This window comes from Anser brachyrhynchus (assembly GCF_964034855.1).
Source record: "Anser brachyrhynchus genome assembly, chromosome: 14".
Lineage (NCBI taxonomy): Eukaryota > Metazoa > Chordata > Aves > Anseriformes > Anatidae > Anser > Anser brachyrhynchus.
Genome location: NC_137709.1, coordinates 14994156 through 15010220, shown reverse-complemented (window position 1 = coordinate 15010220; position 16065 = coordinate 14994156). Strand labels below are relative to the sequence as shown.

Genomic DNA, 16065 nt, shown 5'->3' with positions numbered 1-16065 from the left:
ACTTCTTGTTCTCAAAGGACAAGAGTTTGTGCCTCGTTGCTTCCCAGATGCTATTAATCAAATCCCACTTTTGGCCTATAGGTAATGAGGAAGTACTGCCAACACACCAGTTCTTCATAGGCACAGGTATGTTTCCAGTGGGTGCCCTGACCGCAGGGGTTAGTTAGCTCCCCTGTGACCCTCTAGCTGGCTTGGCACACACAAACTATGTCGATGAACCTGCTGTTCAAGGAGGAGGGTAAAGATGTCTGCATGGGATTCTTGAACAATTGCTCCTACAAAGAGAAATGCTTTGCAACAAGCCAAGATAATTTACAAGTAGTTTCTTTTTTTATTTTTATTTTTATTTTTATTTTTATTTTTTATTTTCAGAAGGAAATGACTTTGATAACCACCCATGCTGATATGTTCCTGTAGCTACTGCACATCAGTCTAGGACCTGCAAGGGAACTATCTACTATGCTTCTGTGAGTGGCCCCACTGCTCTGTTGTAGGTAATGCTCCTATTCATGTATTTTGCCAATACGGTAAATACATGGGTGTTGGAATGAAAAGTATATTTTCTGTTGTTGGTGGGTTTGTCTGTTTTTTAAGGTTTGTTTGGTTTTTTTTGGCTTTGTTGTTAACTATGTTATTAAAAAAAAAATACTAATCTAGGAGCTGTATCTGTTATATATTTTAAACACTGCTGATCTTTACAGAACTATAGTCTATTTTACAAACATTTACCAATTGGTGCTGCTTGAAAAGAGAATCAGAGCTCCAACAATTCTCACTTGTTTCGTCTGTGAAGATTCTTATTGATTGTCACTTTCTTGGTGTGTTTTGTTTTGAGAGGCAGCTTTTTTCAGACACCACTGTGGTTACTGTGCTCCATGACTCTGCAATTATTTGTTCCGGGTTTACGTGTAAAGTTAGATGTCAAAGGCTGTTCCCATCTCACCAAAAACATGACCAGCAGTAAAGTGATTAGAATAGGTCACTACTTGCCCTTCCTCTGCCATAATAAAACTTCGGCAAAGATTAGAAGCTTCCAGTGGCAGACAGCGTGCTTTGAGTAATGAGAAATGAGTAATGAGTTCCTCAATATGTTTGAGGTATACCAAAGATTAGCTACTCAATCCCTGGGGCAGCTTCACTGTTACTGACCTCAGCAGAAACACCTTCCCTGGTTTCTTATCCCACAGTTTACTGGTTCTGTGTCCTGCAGCTGCAACAAGTGAATCTGTGATTCTTTAGCTCTGGCTCTAGTACTAGTTCTCAACTTCCTATCTTTTCGTTGTAGGTTTGAGACCAAATCAAGTTAAAGATTTGAGATTTCACAGCAGAGGTCTGGGCAGCCAGCTGTCCCCTGTACCACAGACAGGCACAGATTCTTCACCTTGTCATGGGTTCAACCACAAACCCTAAAGTCCTGCAAGACAAGGTGCTTCCATAGCTGAGAATATGGAAAGCTCGAGGTCCTTCATGCCCCAGCACTCCAGGTAGAGCCCCACCTACACAGTGTATGCAGCAGACAAAATGTTTTGTGTGGCAAAATCAAGCCACAGTAATGCAAATGAGAGACTCACTCATCTGCCAAATCCAAACCAGGTCATTGATCAGATAATCAGGTAATTGTGGATAGCTTAGGGAAGGAGGCTCCTGAGGACAGAAGAGCAACATTAGATGCAAGTTTGCACTAATGACGAGGGTATAGTGGAGAGCCAAATCTGTTGTTTCTGTCAACATGCAGGAAATGTAATTAATCTGCACGGCAATTTATTTTGTACTTCATATTTGTTTTAAGGGCTGAGCTTATTGTGGAGCTTTCAGCTGGATTAGGCAAAATAGTGAAAGATCACTCTATACTGGCATTTATTAATGGTAATGGTTTGCATAGATGATGAATGCGGAGTTTAATATTCAGTTTGAAGCAACTGCTAGCACACAGGCTCTTCTGGCTGCATGTGAACTTTCAGCCACTCATCAGCCCTTCCTGTAGGTGGTTAGTGCCTTTCATCTGCTGGTAACTGTCTACCCAAATACTTAGGTAACTATTCCTTCCTTTCGGTCAGTCAAAATTAACCAGGCTTGAGAAGAATACTACTAATAATTCGTAGAATCGCAGGATGGTTTTGGTTGGAAGGAACCCTAAAGATCATCCAGTTCTACACACACACACACACACCATGGGCAGGGACACCTCCCCCAGACCAGGCTGCCCAAGGCCCCATCCAACCTGGCCTTATGCACTGCCAGGGATGGGGCATCCACAGCTTCTCTGGGCAGCCTGGGCCAAGGCCTCACCGCCCTCTGAGTGAATAATTTCTTCCTTAAACCTAATCTAATACTACCCTCTTTCAGTTTAAATTCATTACCCCTTGTCCCATCACTACATGCTCTTGTAAAAAGTCCCTCCCCTGTAGGCCCCCCCTTCAGGTACTGGAAGGACGCTGTAAGGTCTCCCTGGAGCCTTTTCTCCTCCAGGCTGAATGACCCCAACTCCCTCAGCCTGTCTTCACAGATGAGGTGCTCCAGCCCTTCACTCATCCTCATGACCCTCCTCTGGACTCACTCCAACAGGTCCATAATTGCTAACATTAACCTAAATAGCTCATGCTGCAATAGGTTTGGGGTGATTATGATGAGAGAATTTAGCAGGTAGATGCATCATATTTGTGACTGACTGCAAGGTTTGTGAACCTTCCTTTATTGAACCTTCCTTGTTTCATCAGTGGCAAGTGAAAGCCAGTTCACACTGCCGTATTCTGTACGAGAGGGGAAAATTTTGGTTTGACAGTTGCTAACCATGGTTGCTTTCTGTAAATAATGGGAGACTTCTAAAGCACACATCAAATAAATAAATAAATAAATAATCTGAAATGCTACAGCCTAGTGAACACTCTTTCAATGCTTGGTAAACAATTATCAAGACAAATGTCTGGTTACTGTTTACCTAGTTTTCCAAATGTAGTATGGCTTCTTAGTTCTTTGATCATGTATCAAAAAAATATTAGAAAAAGAAACTGCAGGACACTGCATAAAATATCGCTAAATTTTTTGCAAATACCTTAGGTTTCACTTATGCCTGTCTTATAAAACAAGCATTTAAGACTGTACTATTCTTACAAAGTAGAAGAAAAGTTAAGCTATACCAGCTTAAGAAAATGTCTATCTCCATAAGCCTTACAGATTTGTATATAACTCTAGGGCTCGGGAACGACTCGGGACATTTCAATATTGCTAAACCAATGAGAAATTAAATGCTACTCCTTGTTCCCAGATGACTCCAAGAGGTGTGGTGTGGGTATCTGTAAAAGAAAGTCAAATTCCAGTGCTGCCAGTATTTACTTCTCCGGCAAATAGCAGTGGGGACTTTGCCAGGTATATTCTGAATTACAATGAACAAACCGTTTTCTCATGGTGGGATACATTATGAAATTCTTCACTGTTTAGTAGTTTAGTCAATAGCTTCTTTGTTGTTTCATGAGAAAACATTCCCAGGTGAGTAAAATAATGAACTTCTTCCCAGTAGCATTGCCAATTCATGACACTGCCAGCTAATAGCACTTCACAGCAATCCTTACAACTCTTTCCAATGGAACTTGGAGGCAGCTGACCCAGAGCTATGCGTTTTTCTGCCTGTCTCCACATCTCAAGATCTGTAAAGTTTGAACAAGAGCATGCTGTTTGCTGCTAGTAACCTTTAGCTTTCTCAGATTTAAGTGCAGACAACTGCAAGACTCTGTACTGCTCTAGTCCTGGCAGTAAACTGCTAAGTACATCACAGCTGGTACTTGTCCCGTGCTAGAAGCCTGCAGAGCTGTGAGTACCTGGGCAGAAAGACAGTTAAGTATTTCTTATCTATGTTGTAGGCCTAGTTGAAAGGTGGTAAGGACTTTCATCTGCCCAAAGAAACTTTCCTGAGTGGACTTGCACAATAAACAGTCACCTGATACCCTGTGTAATTAATTTACAGAATACCTCTCCAAAACCAATTTTTCCATGTCTTGTCCTTGCTGAATTGCAATACCAATTATACTTTACTCTTCAACTTGTTTTTGATCCTTTTTAAATCCTAAAACATTCCTTTCAAAACCTCTTTGCAGTAAACTATGGTTATAGTTCTGTGCAGATTTCCAGCTCGTGGTATCTGTTGTTCTTTAGGAAGAAAGACAGCCAATCATGCAAACTCTGGAAGTAGTCAGTCCTCATTTCTGACCTGCATGTTACTCATTCCCTATTCAAGTCAGTTGTAAAAACCTATTATCTGTCCCTTTGAAAAAAGCTCCTGAAATGATCTCTCTCATGGAGTAGTCTTGCAAAGTAGCAAGAACCTCTACTTAAACAGAGGCAGAGGCAAGAATCTCTATTGAAATTTAAACTAGAGAACTCAGCTCCTTGTTGGTTTAAACCAATACTTACTGCTACACCTCATCCTGCAAAGTAAGCCAAAATGAGGGCATCAGAACCCCTCTAGATGCTCTTTGGCTTCAGATGACCTCTGCACATATCCAGTAGTTTGCTGGATTTGGGTCTAAGGCAGTGATTAATTACTGGATTTTTTTTTCCTGATTTTTCTTTTCCAAGGACACTTTTATATACCACTCTATAATGCTTCCCCACTCACTGATTTTCCTCTCTATGCAGAGTGAGAAACAGTGGCTTTTGTCAGAAATGGCCTTTTTATGAGCAAAACTTGAACCTGTTGCCTACTAAGTCCTTACCAAAATCAAGTTGGAAATGGTACACAGAAATCAGAAACTTCATTTTCTGTTTGTACTGGTGATACCTAAATGAATTGAGAGATGAAGAATCTTTACAGGTCTCTACAGCACTTGCAGGGTGTGGATATTTATACCAGAGCATGTTCATAATCCTGTTTTCTGTTATTAAGATCTTATTTTCAACATTTTTTGCCCCTCCTTCTGCTCTTCCACCGCAGTTTTACAGCTTTTCAGCTCACTATTTTATGCCTTCGTAACAGCTGATGTTAGGAATTTGATATTTTTAACATGCCAACAAATCAAGCAGGCAATATAACTGCTGTAATTTAAAGTAGTAGCACAAAAATCAAGCCGGAGTTGATCTCATCTTTTGTCCTTTTATTTATTTATTTATTTTTAACAAAATAAAACCCAGTTCTTTAACCTGTTATCATTACTGGCACAATAAACAACACAGCTGAATAGCATGAGACTGAGTCAATTTTTAAGATCGGCACATGAGTAAATATAAACACATCAGGAAATAAAAATATAGTTGACAACATGCTAAATTATATTAGAATCTTTCTGGTTCATGCAGTGATTGTTATGCTTTTTCCAAAATAACTTGTATGTTCCTCTCATGTCCTCCTCTAATTGTTCTCCTTCTCTTACTGTTGATTTTTTGTCTAAGGTTTAACATAGGATGGAAGACAGTTGCTAACCTACTCATCTTAACTGAAAGCAGCAAAGTAGTTGCTGGCTCCTAAGTGGCATATAGGAAATGAGTGCTTTCTGTGCTGCACCACAGTTACAACTTCACTGCTAGAACAGATGTACCCATGTTATTTGCAGTCTCATGGATTCACATCTCTTGGACAGCCATGGTAAAGGAGGTATTATGTGTACTGTGCTTTTCTGAGTCAAAAAGGTTGGTGTGAGGAGGTAGTGGTATAATCCTAAACTACTAGAGTGCCATGTAATTATTATCCTTAACATTTTGGTCTCAGTTAAAACTTCACAATCCATATAATAGCATTCCCTAAACTGTCCTTGCCATATTTTAATTTACCTAATTGCATTCTAGCTCCCTAGCTAGGTTTTCACATTTAAACTGGGGAGATATGCTCATTAATATCATGTCCTGAATATGTAACGTGGCATTGTTTTCACCTGTTGAATAGCCATTTCAGAATGCAGATGCAGCTGCAGTCCAGTGGCAGATAAAATGATGAATGTGAATGATTTACGCGCTGCTGTGGGCACACAGGATTGCCGTAGTAGGCTGAACAGATCAGACCAAAACAGATTAGACCTACATTTAGTTGGGCAGCACATACACATGGCAGCCAGAGCCAGAAGTCACAAAGGAAGGTAGAGGAGCCAATGCAAAATCAGCTACCTCAGCTCATACAGTCATAGAGCTGGGCGGCTAGGAAATTCTACATTCATGTGTTTTGCTCATAGCAAAATAAATAACTGATGCAGTGTAAGCAGGGTGCATTTTTATATGGAAATGGTTACCAAAACAAACGGTGGAGTCTGTCTGCTGCAGTTTCTTAATACTGCAAGCAGGCCTTTGTTCCTGCTAAATATTTCAGAGGCAACTGGAAGGAAGCATTCTAAACCTAGGATGAGAGAAACTTTCTGCACTTAACATCATTTTGTTGTTTGTTTTTTTAATGTGCTTTCACTCTGAAATACATGAGACACAACAAAGCCTTTCAGCAATATCCTTCAAACATTAGACATGATTAGGTTAGGAATCTGCCCCCAGACTGTTACTACTGCTCCCATTTAATCCTTTCCAGCCCCAAATCTCTCCTGCCACTTCCTAGCTACTAGTTCTCCCCAGTAATTTGTTCCTCTTGCTTCTGGTCCTCTGACAAATTCCAGAAGTAAGGTGAGCAAGCACTATGCAGGTGTTATAATCAAACTCTGCATGTGTAGTTCCAAGAGGTAAAAAAAGGCATGCTGGTAGTTTCCATGAAAAGTTGTCAGAAGCTCTGATGTAACTACATGCCATGTCAGGAGAGGTTTTTCTCCATGGTTGATATATTGCCTAGGTAACATATGATATCAGTGTGTCTGGTTGGACTTGTAATACACTTGTACTCCTGCATGCCACCAGATGCAGGAGCAATGTGCTTGGCAATGTACTGCCAAAAGTTTCATGGCAATATTACATGGACAGTAGCTAATTATATCATGTATAATAAGTGAAATGATGTGTGTTTCCAGGCAGCACATTGAAGGGGAGGAATAACATTTGTATCATCAGGGAAGGCTTTTTATCCATTCTGCATACAGTCTGATTTGGATGCAGAATTGTCCTCTTGTCCGGATGTCCCCCAGAACTATGGAGTTATTTGGACTCCAGCTCAATGAGAGGTATAAAGCCACTGGGTTTATTTTTCTTTGTTGCCTTTGGAGGTGTGGATTTGTTATGGCACAGGATCAGTACCACACAGCAGTGGGTAATACTGATGTGCCTTGTATCTCAGTAGTGTGTTCTGATGTGGACAGCCTATTGTTTGCTAGTTCATGCCAAGAGCTTTGTGTATGCAAACTTGCATGCAAATCAGATTAATTTATTATGTTTTCCTCCAATGGCAGAGTGGAGTGAGGGAAAAAAAGAAAACAAAAACACATTTAGCTTCAGCTATACATTTTCCTATGAATACAGCAGCTATTACATGATTTATGGAAAGAATGCTAAGAATGCAAGAAGTTCAAAGAAAATGGCACATTATCTTTTTTTTCCCTGTCAGCTGGGAACCTGGTTATTTAGTGTTAATAGTGCCATCATCTAACTAGACTCAAACCATCATTGGCCCACAAGGTATACGTGCACTTCACTTGTTGCTACAAGTGGGCAGATCACAAATTATAGACTTTACTACAACTCTAAGAAATAATAACAACAAAAGAAAAGTCTAGCACAGTTCTTACAAGGAAGGAGAGGAGAAAGGATGTGGGGTTTGATGTTTACTCATGCTCCCTGTTTATTGCTCTGTTGGTGACAGTGTGGTTTCACCTAAAAACAAGGATGTTGTGAGAACTTTCCCTACCCTAGGCTGGCCACAGCTGTGAATAGCCCTGCTTGGCTCAGGTCTGAGGAATTTCCCTGGACCTGATTTTTAATTTTAACACTGTAAACAAACGTTCCTTAGCCAGATAGGGGACGTCTTTGGGATGCTCAAACCTCTATAACCCTTTACTTGTACCATGATTTCTCTTCTTCAGGGAAATAGGTAACATTTCCACAAAGGTAATGTTCTTGGGGCCTTTTTTGTGTTCAGATGATGTTGCATCATGTTATAAAAAATCATATCTTAACTACAAGATTCTATAGGATGAGTTAAAATCAATACTAATAAGCTGGCCTTATCACAGATCTCACTTCTTGTTTAATGGGTAGACCTACTTTAATGGCCAAAAAAACAAAAAAAAAAGGTATTATTAGATCCCCTGCAGGATCCGCAGGATGATAGTATGCCACTCAGATCATTTAAGCTTCTATAACATTTCTGTCAAAGTGCTAGTGTACTTCAGTATACTTAAGTATGCAAAGTGCGAGTATACTTCAACTGCCCAGTCTTCACTATCTGACGTTGCTTCAAAAGTAAAGCTTCAAACTAGGGTGCTTTGTTTTCAACTTTAAAGCCAAATTACTTGTAGTCTCACTCCTCATACAAAGATCACCAACATTTGGTTGACATCTGACTTATTCATATACATCTATAGTGTTTCATGTACGACACACTGGAGACTTTTTTCATTTAATTTTATTGGGTTCATTCTTATTCAATTCTATCAATTGGCAATATAGTTACAAACATCCATGCTAAAGCAGAAATGTCTCTTTAAATGGACTGAATCACACTTGTAAAAGATGGTGAGCAAACCCCCATCCTGCATTCAAATGCAAATAATGAAAACTACCAGCTTCTGGGATGCTACGTGATCCTTAATATTCTCCATCAATTATTTAATCTGCCTCTCTCTCTATAACAGGAAAACTTTAGATTAAGATTTATCTGAAACTTTCTTTGTAATCTGTTGATGCTAAAGTGTTCATCTTGTGTGTTCTAAAATCCCAGGATCTTTGAAAGGGCTAGCATGCCTATTTAACTGTTTCTCTGGAAAAGTTTTTCACTTTGCACCACCAGCAGTCTCTGTTCATAGTTCCCTGACAGACAGTGTACAGAGCTAGAGCTCTGTTTAAAAAGCCTGAGCTTTTTTCCAGGACCACAAAAGCATCTTGTTTTGCTTGGAGCTCACAAAAAATGAGCTAACTGGCTAGTTATGGAGCGAGATACTCCTCGCATTTGTATTTATCTAATTCTGTCTCCATGTACCATTCTGAGGTATGTGATAAGATAAGCAAGTATGCAGACCAGGTATTGTTTTCCTGCTATACCATGTCTATCCTGCAGTATTTTTAACATTTTGATATAAAACGGATGCAGTCAAATAGCATGTAACCTAAAAATCTTCACCCCACAAGCAAGGATAGGACAGTGTAGGTCACCAGCAGGTTTGCTGGCAGTATGCAATTTCTATTTTTTAATACTGAATGCTTGTTATTTAAAGCAATTATTGAAAACGTATGCATATTTTTGATTTTATTTATGCAAATAAACATGCAAAGAGGCATGGTCTTTTATCCCCTGGCAAGAGGTAAAGCAGCCCTTAAAGGTTGAAAGCCCACAGAATACTCTAAATCAAGACTTTTTTTCCTCCATCAAAGTGTATTTAACATTCCTAACCCTAAGTAGCAGGGGAAAAAATAAGGTCATAGCTGTGGAAAAACCTGTTGATGGTAACTGATAATATGAAAATGAAGCAGTCAAGCAGGCTGTGAATAACATAGGCCAGATCTACTTAAACAAAAGCAAAGCAAGAAATACAGTGACAGACACGTGAAAACTGTCTGGAACATAAGTGAAACAGAAGCTGTCAGTTGCAGTCAGATTAATCCTTTAACACAGCTGTTATGTCCTTGTTGCCATGTGGGACAGATGATGGATGGATTGGCCTGTTATTCCAAATAACTGCTATGGGGAGAAATAATAGCAACAAACACAACAGTCAAAGGACCAGCCTAAACCCTAGGATGCGAATTCAGAGCACTGTAAGCAAAAAGTGTGCAATTTGTGAATTTTCCAAGTTTCTGTTTGATGTCAGACACACAAAACAGACACATGAACGACAGCAGAGGTATTAACTACCTCCTGTAGTTACTGAATGTTAATGTTACAGTGCCTTGTAGAGTTTCTCAGATGCATGTGTGTTTGGCTGGGGAGATTCGGGGGGGTGGTGTCATTATTCTTAACTATGTGATCAACGGTAAAGATGTTTATTGCATTACTACATTTTACAGTATATTTATTGAGATTATTCATCTGCTAATTAGTTTAGATTTGCAGACTACATTGGAAAAGAACATTTTTCACCTAAAATTTGTTGAAAGGTTTAATATTAGATTTCAGTGGACAATTGTATATACAAAATACACAGGTCAGTGAACTACATGCAACGAATTCTACACACATATGCAGGCTGGATTTGAATACATCAGGTAAAGCAGTTAAGCAAGGGCTAAGCTTTAAGTACTCCTGAAATTATAGGAAAGTTAACTTTTAAGCAACAATATACTGTGTCCAAGTTGTGTACGGCAACTTCAGCATTTTCCTGGTAAGGAGAAGGAAAACAAAACAGAACAAAAAACAAGGCTGGTGTGTACTTTACCCTGACTCCACACAGTACTTCTTAGGTTCCTATAATGAATTGGGGATTTAATAACAGGAGCAGTACTTTGTGGAGAAAGTGAGGACTGAATAGGCAAGGGCTGGGAAATGAATAGTTTTTCATGAATATCTGACAAAATTTTTTGTATTTTTCCTTCTCTAGAGGTACCTGCCTAGCTGGTATTGAAGGGGACTGAAGCAGGAGATGGACCTAAACTTGGCAGCACAGCTCAGTTAAGGTAAGTGAATCCACACAAGTCCATTTGCCTGGAAAACTTCAATGCAAACAATTTCTCACAGCAATTATGTAATTACTTGTATTGGCTTTCTTGGTGCTTTGTCTCTTTTATTCTTAGATTTGAACTCTTCTGTGAAAGAATAATTATATATGTATTAAGTGCAGTCTGATATTTTCCTGTGCATGTCCAGTGTATGTGTCTATTTCCAAAGGAAAGAAAATGCTTTATAGAATTTTTGTCATTAGGCTTCCCTGTAAAATATCACTTTCCTGTAAGCTGTGCATTTATTTGCATTTTGTTGATTCCAAAACCGAGGTTTGGAATGAATGCACTTATCCGAGGTGAGACAGTAAGTTGGCATGGCCTGCACGGATGAAGTTCTTTGAAACTTAATGTGGGAATTAACGGTTTGTTCTTTTTTCTTGTGCTATGGGCATTTATTTAAAGATCCAGATTGAACTTCTCTTGCCTCTTCAGTGGAGCAACATGGAAAAGTACAGGGGAAAACATTTTTCTGTTACTTTCCTTTTAGAAATATTTAGGGTCATCAACAGCAGAAGGCTAAGGCTGTACAGTCATCAGCCTAGGTTATAACAACCATTGCAATTCATATTAGTGTTCCAGTAGATATATAAAAAATAATAATAAAAATTTAAAGAGGAGTGAAATATGAGATTTTGTTCTGAATATCACATAATTCGAAACAGAACAGTTCTGGGTCAAACTCACTTTCTTTTAGCAGTACATAATAGTGTGGTCTATATTGGTGGTATGTCAGGTTTCCTAAGGCATCACTGGAAGCAGTAGGATCTCAGGAGAATGATTTGCTAATATGCAAGTACTGTTTCTGTTTTGCTCATGATGACTCAAAATACGTGTTGAATAAAAATGAGACTGGAAGCAATTTACAGATGAGACATCTAAATTTGAAACGTAATATTAGCAGTCATCTAAACAGTAAGCGTTCCCTTGTAGGAAAGGCAAAGACATGCTGTGATTTTACTAACACCCTTCTGAAGGATTATTTCAATTTCAAAAGATATCACAAAAACAATTCACTAATGCTATGGAATAATAGCATCAACTTCTGAATAATAGAGGCTATGTATTAGCTTACACAATCCTATTATTCTAAAAATTTTAAATTAATTTATTTAAGCCTACTAGCTTTAATAGGAACCCAGTATCCAAACACACTACAGTTTAACAAAGTAGAAGTAAGAAAATTCTCAATGATTTTTCCAATTTCCAAAGCTGTGGCTAGGAATCTTGAAGAGATTTCAACATTCCCATGCCCACGTCTCATTGTGAGACTACATTATCAGAAAATAGCTCCTGCCTGCAAGGCCTACCTGCTTATTTCTCCTGTTTTAGGGATGTTGAAATCCCTTCCTTTATAGTCTGTACAACATTGTTACCATGACAGCTGGCAGTCACAAAGAGGACAAGAAAGACGTAGCATATTAACAGTTTGGGTTTACTGGGTTATTACGTGCTCAGTTAAAAACTGTAACACAATGCAGTTCCCTATACTGCAGTCAAAGGTACTAGTAGAAGCATCATCATCCTGCTTTGCCCTAGACCCCTTATCCACGTTATTATATCTTAGGGCATGTAATTATCTTCTTGGTGCAGCCCCCTAGAGAAACAGTAATCCCTCCTTACCTTTTTTGCATAAAGGAGTCAATACACTTCCAGTGAACAGATATACTTAAACTGAATTGTCTCCTTAAAGAATTACAACCTTAGACTTCTAATTATATATATATATATTCACACACATATATATTAACCTCACTAAACAGATTCTCATATTTAACAGGAGCTTTCTCTTCTTTAACCTCCTGTATCTGTCATGATTTTCTTAGAAAACAGTCTTACAATGGAACAGAGTTTAAACAGCACTGATCATTCTGCATTTATTTTTGATTAGCAGCGGTAAACAGGTGCACACTCCATCGCTCATGTTACCCAGAATATTCCACCCTTCCTTTCAAGAATGCACAATTTTGCAAGAAATGTAGTCCTTAATTCGGCATGTTTCATGTGATAGCTCTTCTGCTTTTATCTTACAACTATGGAAAAGTTCAACGCTGCTAGGACATTCCTTACATGTTGATGATGCACATTTATAAAGAGGCTTTCCACTGGCTGAGTTTGTGAGACAAACCGAAATGCATTAGCAGTTTCCTAGTGCCTATGGCATATAGTTGGGGACTGCATTAATTCTGTTATCATGCAATTTTTAGCACTTCTCTAATAGAAGATCTCAAGTAATAACAAGTGAAGACACTGTACATGTAGATAAAATAACCTTTTATACCACTATAAACATAAACAGCACATGAAACCTAAGAAACAAAACACAGAAAGATATGATCATGCATATTAATTACCTTAGAATGTAGAAAACTATTGAAGCATGCAGAAATAAAAACTTTTAGTTATGCAAGATTTTCATCATGAAAATGTCTTTATAAATCTATAAAGCTGTTTTCTGAAATAATTTATTTCTATTTAGATTATTTCTATCAGCTTAATATTGATTGAACAACCTAAAACCATTATGAAGTCAGTATTTTTAGTGTTCAGATTTACTATTTGTTTCCTTTCTTGAAATGGATTCTTCAGAAGACATATTTGAATTGAAATTATTGTATGCCTTAAAGCCTCTGACCTTCTGTTCATAATAGTACATGAATAAGCACAATATCCCATCCTCCTATGTAGCATTAATGCATTAATACATTTCCATTAAATGTAGCATTATGCATTAATACATTTCCATTAAAAGGAAATGTATGAAAAGGGGGTTCTTGGTGTCCAGAGATAAAAACACAAGAGCAAATCCTTGCCCACCACTGCAACTGTAATATTGTTAGATTTTGCAGCTAAACTGGAAACAAAAACTGAAAGCCACTCAGGAAAGAGATGAAACTCATCAGTGCAATAACGGTTCAGATTCTTATGCAGTTTAAGGTTGAAATCAAATCCAAATGTGTCTCATAAGCTTGCTATCCCCATTTGCATATGATTTTTTTTCTTTTTCTCTAGAAAGACCAAAAAGACATTCAAATTCAAGACTTCATTGGTACTTTGGGAGCAATTAATCCAACTCATGTTAAAACAGGTATGCTTTTTTTTCTGGCTAAATAGGTCAAAAATTTCCCCCTAAGACTTTCAGTTTTCATTCCAAAAGAAGAGCTTCTAGTGTATGATTTATTTCATTTTACAATTAAAGAAATTATGTAAATGAATAAAAAATGTGATGAATAAGAAAACACAGTCACATATTTGGGTTATTTAGTTTTCAAGTCTGATGTAACAGTATTGAAATAATCTTGTCAAATCCTGTTTTACATACCAGGAATGTCCAGAGAAATACAGCTGCAGAGGATTATTACAGGACACCTTCAGACAATGTAAAGGATCCATGCAGCAATAGCAGCTCTCTGCAGTGATAAATTATGAATCTGTAAAAGGAAAAATAATGGGGAGAAATATCTGTGCTAATAGCCATTTAGATAGAGACTTTTTCAGGAAAAACACAACCCAGTACAGAATAGAGAAACACAGAAATAGTTGTTCCTGTCACATTGTCAAAACAAATATCATGTTCATTATACAGTATGGATAGATAATAAGGCACTAAATGGAACATTGTAGAAATAAATATAGTACGTGAATCATGTATGTTTTCATCTTGCTGAAAAATGACCTGATTTTTAAAATTTGTTTTAAAAAAATGTATAACACACACAAGTAGTATCAATGTTATTGAAAAGCGAACCAGAATTTTATTCTAACTTCATGCATACGTAAGTCACAAGTTTCTGCTACATCCACCTAAAATTGCAAAAAGCAAGATCAGAATCAGGCCCAAAACCCAATTAGAGGGGGAAAAAATCATATATCTGTGTTTATATTATTTAGCAATAAAATTTATAGTCCTGTTATCTCCTAGTTATGCAAAAACAAACACACTTGTACAGGTGGAGTGTGCCACCTGTTTATATGTAAACAAATGGCCTAATCATGCCTTAGGGCATTGCAATGTTATAGCACACAAAGCTCCAGTGAGATAGCCCTGGCTTTAGAGAAACCAGCCAGCACAGGGGAAAGTTAATTTGTCTAAACGACCTGGAGGCAATGGAAGGTGAAGTTCCAGTCAAAGCTAAAGTTCACGTACATAACCAAACTGTTGAGTAGGCATAGATCTGAGCTGAGGGAATAAGTAAAGCAGAAATCTGATCTTGCCCAAATCATCTACATGAGCACTCTGTTTCAGCAGAGCTGCATGATGCTTGCATGACCTGCCACCAGCATGTCAGTGCACAACAATGCTTGCTCCATGTGTCTTCAGGTGTCTTGCTGTTTTTAGTGACTTCTTTGCACCAGTTCCCAGTATTTAGGGAAGAGTGTGCCTCTTCAGGCATGCTACTTTAGTCTAGGAAAAATGCTCTGGGATCTCCTGGATAATACAGAAAAGTGAGGGTGGTAGAAGGTTCAGTGTTTCTCATACTCTTCTGGAAATTGTTTCAGGTCGTTCATTAAACATGGAACATAATTTATACAGCACATAGCATCCTCAGTCTGCATTTTAAATACAATAGGTAATGCTTCCAGTTACCTCTTCCAGTCACAGCAGATGAGTTTGATAATGAAATGTAAATGTTTACTGGCATTCAGACTGCTTTTCTTGATATGGCTCATCTGATACAGAGGCAACTAAGTCAAAGAAATTGTCAGTTCTGTGAAAGTCAGTTTGTGAAATCTTGTCAAGTAAAAGCATGTCAAGTAAAAACAAGCATGTTCAGTTTTGTCTTCACTGGAAAGAAAGCTGTCTTTCTGCCATGAATTTTCAGATTGGTGTTGGTCAGGCGTCAATTTTGCTACACAGCAAGCCGTAAGGAAATGGCTTTCTTTCACTAGGGAACACAACAATAGAGAACTATGAAGTTGCATTCTTTTTGCAGAGTGGACTAGTTCCCTGCAGAAATGAAAGTGGTTTATGACCTTACTCTGCACGCCGGAGGCACCTAGTAAGCCCCAGAAAGTTTATTATAAGAAGTTTTTCCGTGGGCTTATTATAAGAAGTTTTTTACGTGGGAGGTAAACTAAAAAAGGGGAGATTTATATTAGAGATTAGAAGGAAATTCTTCACTCAAAGGGTGGTGAGGGACTGGAATAGGTTGTCCAGAGAGGCTGTGGATGCCCCGTCCCTGGAGGTGTTCAAGACCAGGTTAGATGTGACCCTGAACAACCTGATCTAGTGGGTGGCATCCCTGCCTATGGCAGGGGGTTGGAACTAGATGATCTTTGAGGTCGCTTCTAACCCATGCCATTCTATGATTTTATGATTAAAAGCCCATATTTATTGTGAAA

At 38.3% G+C, this 16065-nt stretch overlaps 1 protein-coding gene across 1 annotated transcript in view; it reads left to right on the top strand.

Annotated features, from left to right (window-relative positions):
- DOCK2 (dedicator of cytokinesis 2) overlaps positions 1 to 16065 on the top strand; it is a 286898-nt gene that overhangs the window by 204486 nt on the left and 66347 nt on the right. The window contains exons 56-58 of the mRNA XM_080554755.1: positions 376 to 494; positions 10605 to 10680; positions 13735 to 13810. The gene's annotated coding sequence lies outside the window, so the exon portion shown is untranslated. The remainder of the gene's footprint in view (positions 1 to 375; positions 495 to 10604; positions 10681 to 13734; positions 13811 to 16065) is intronic.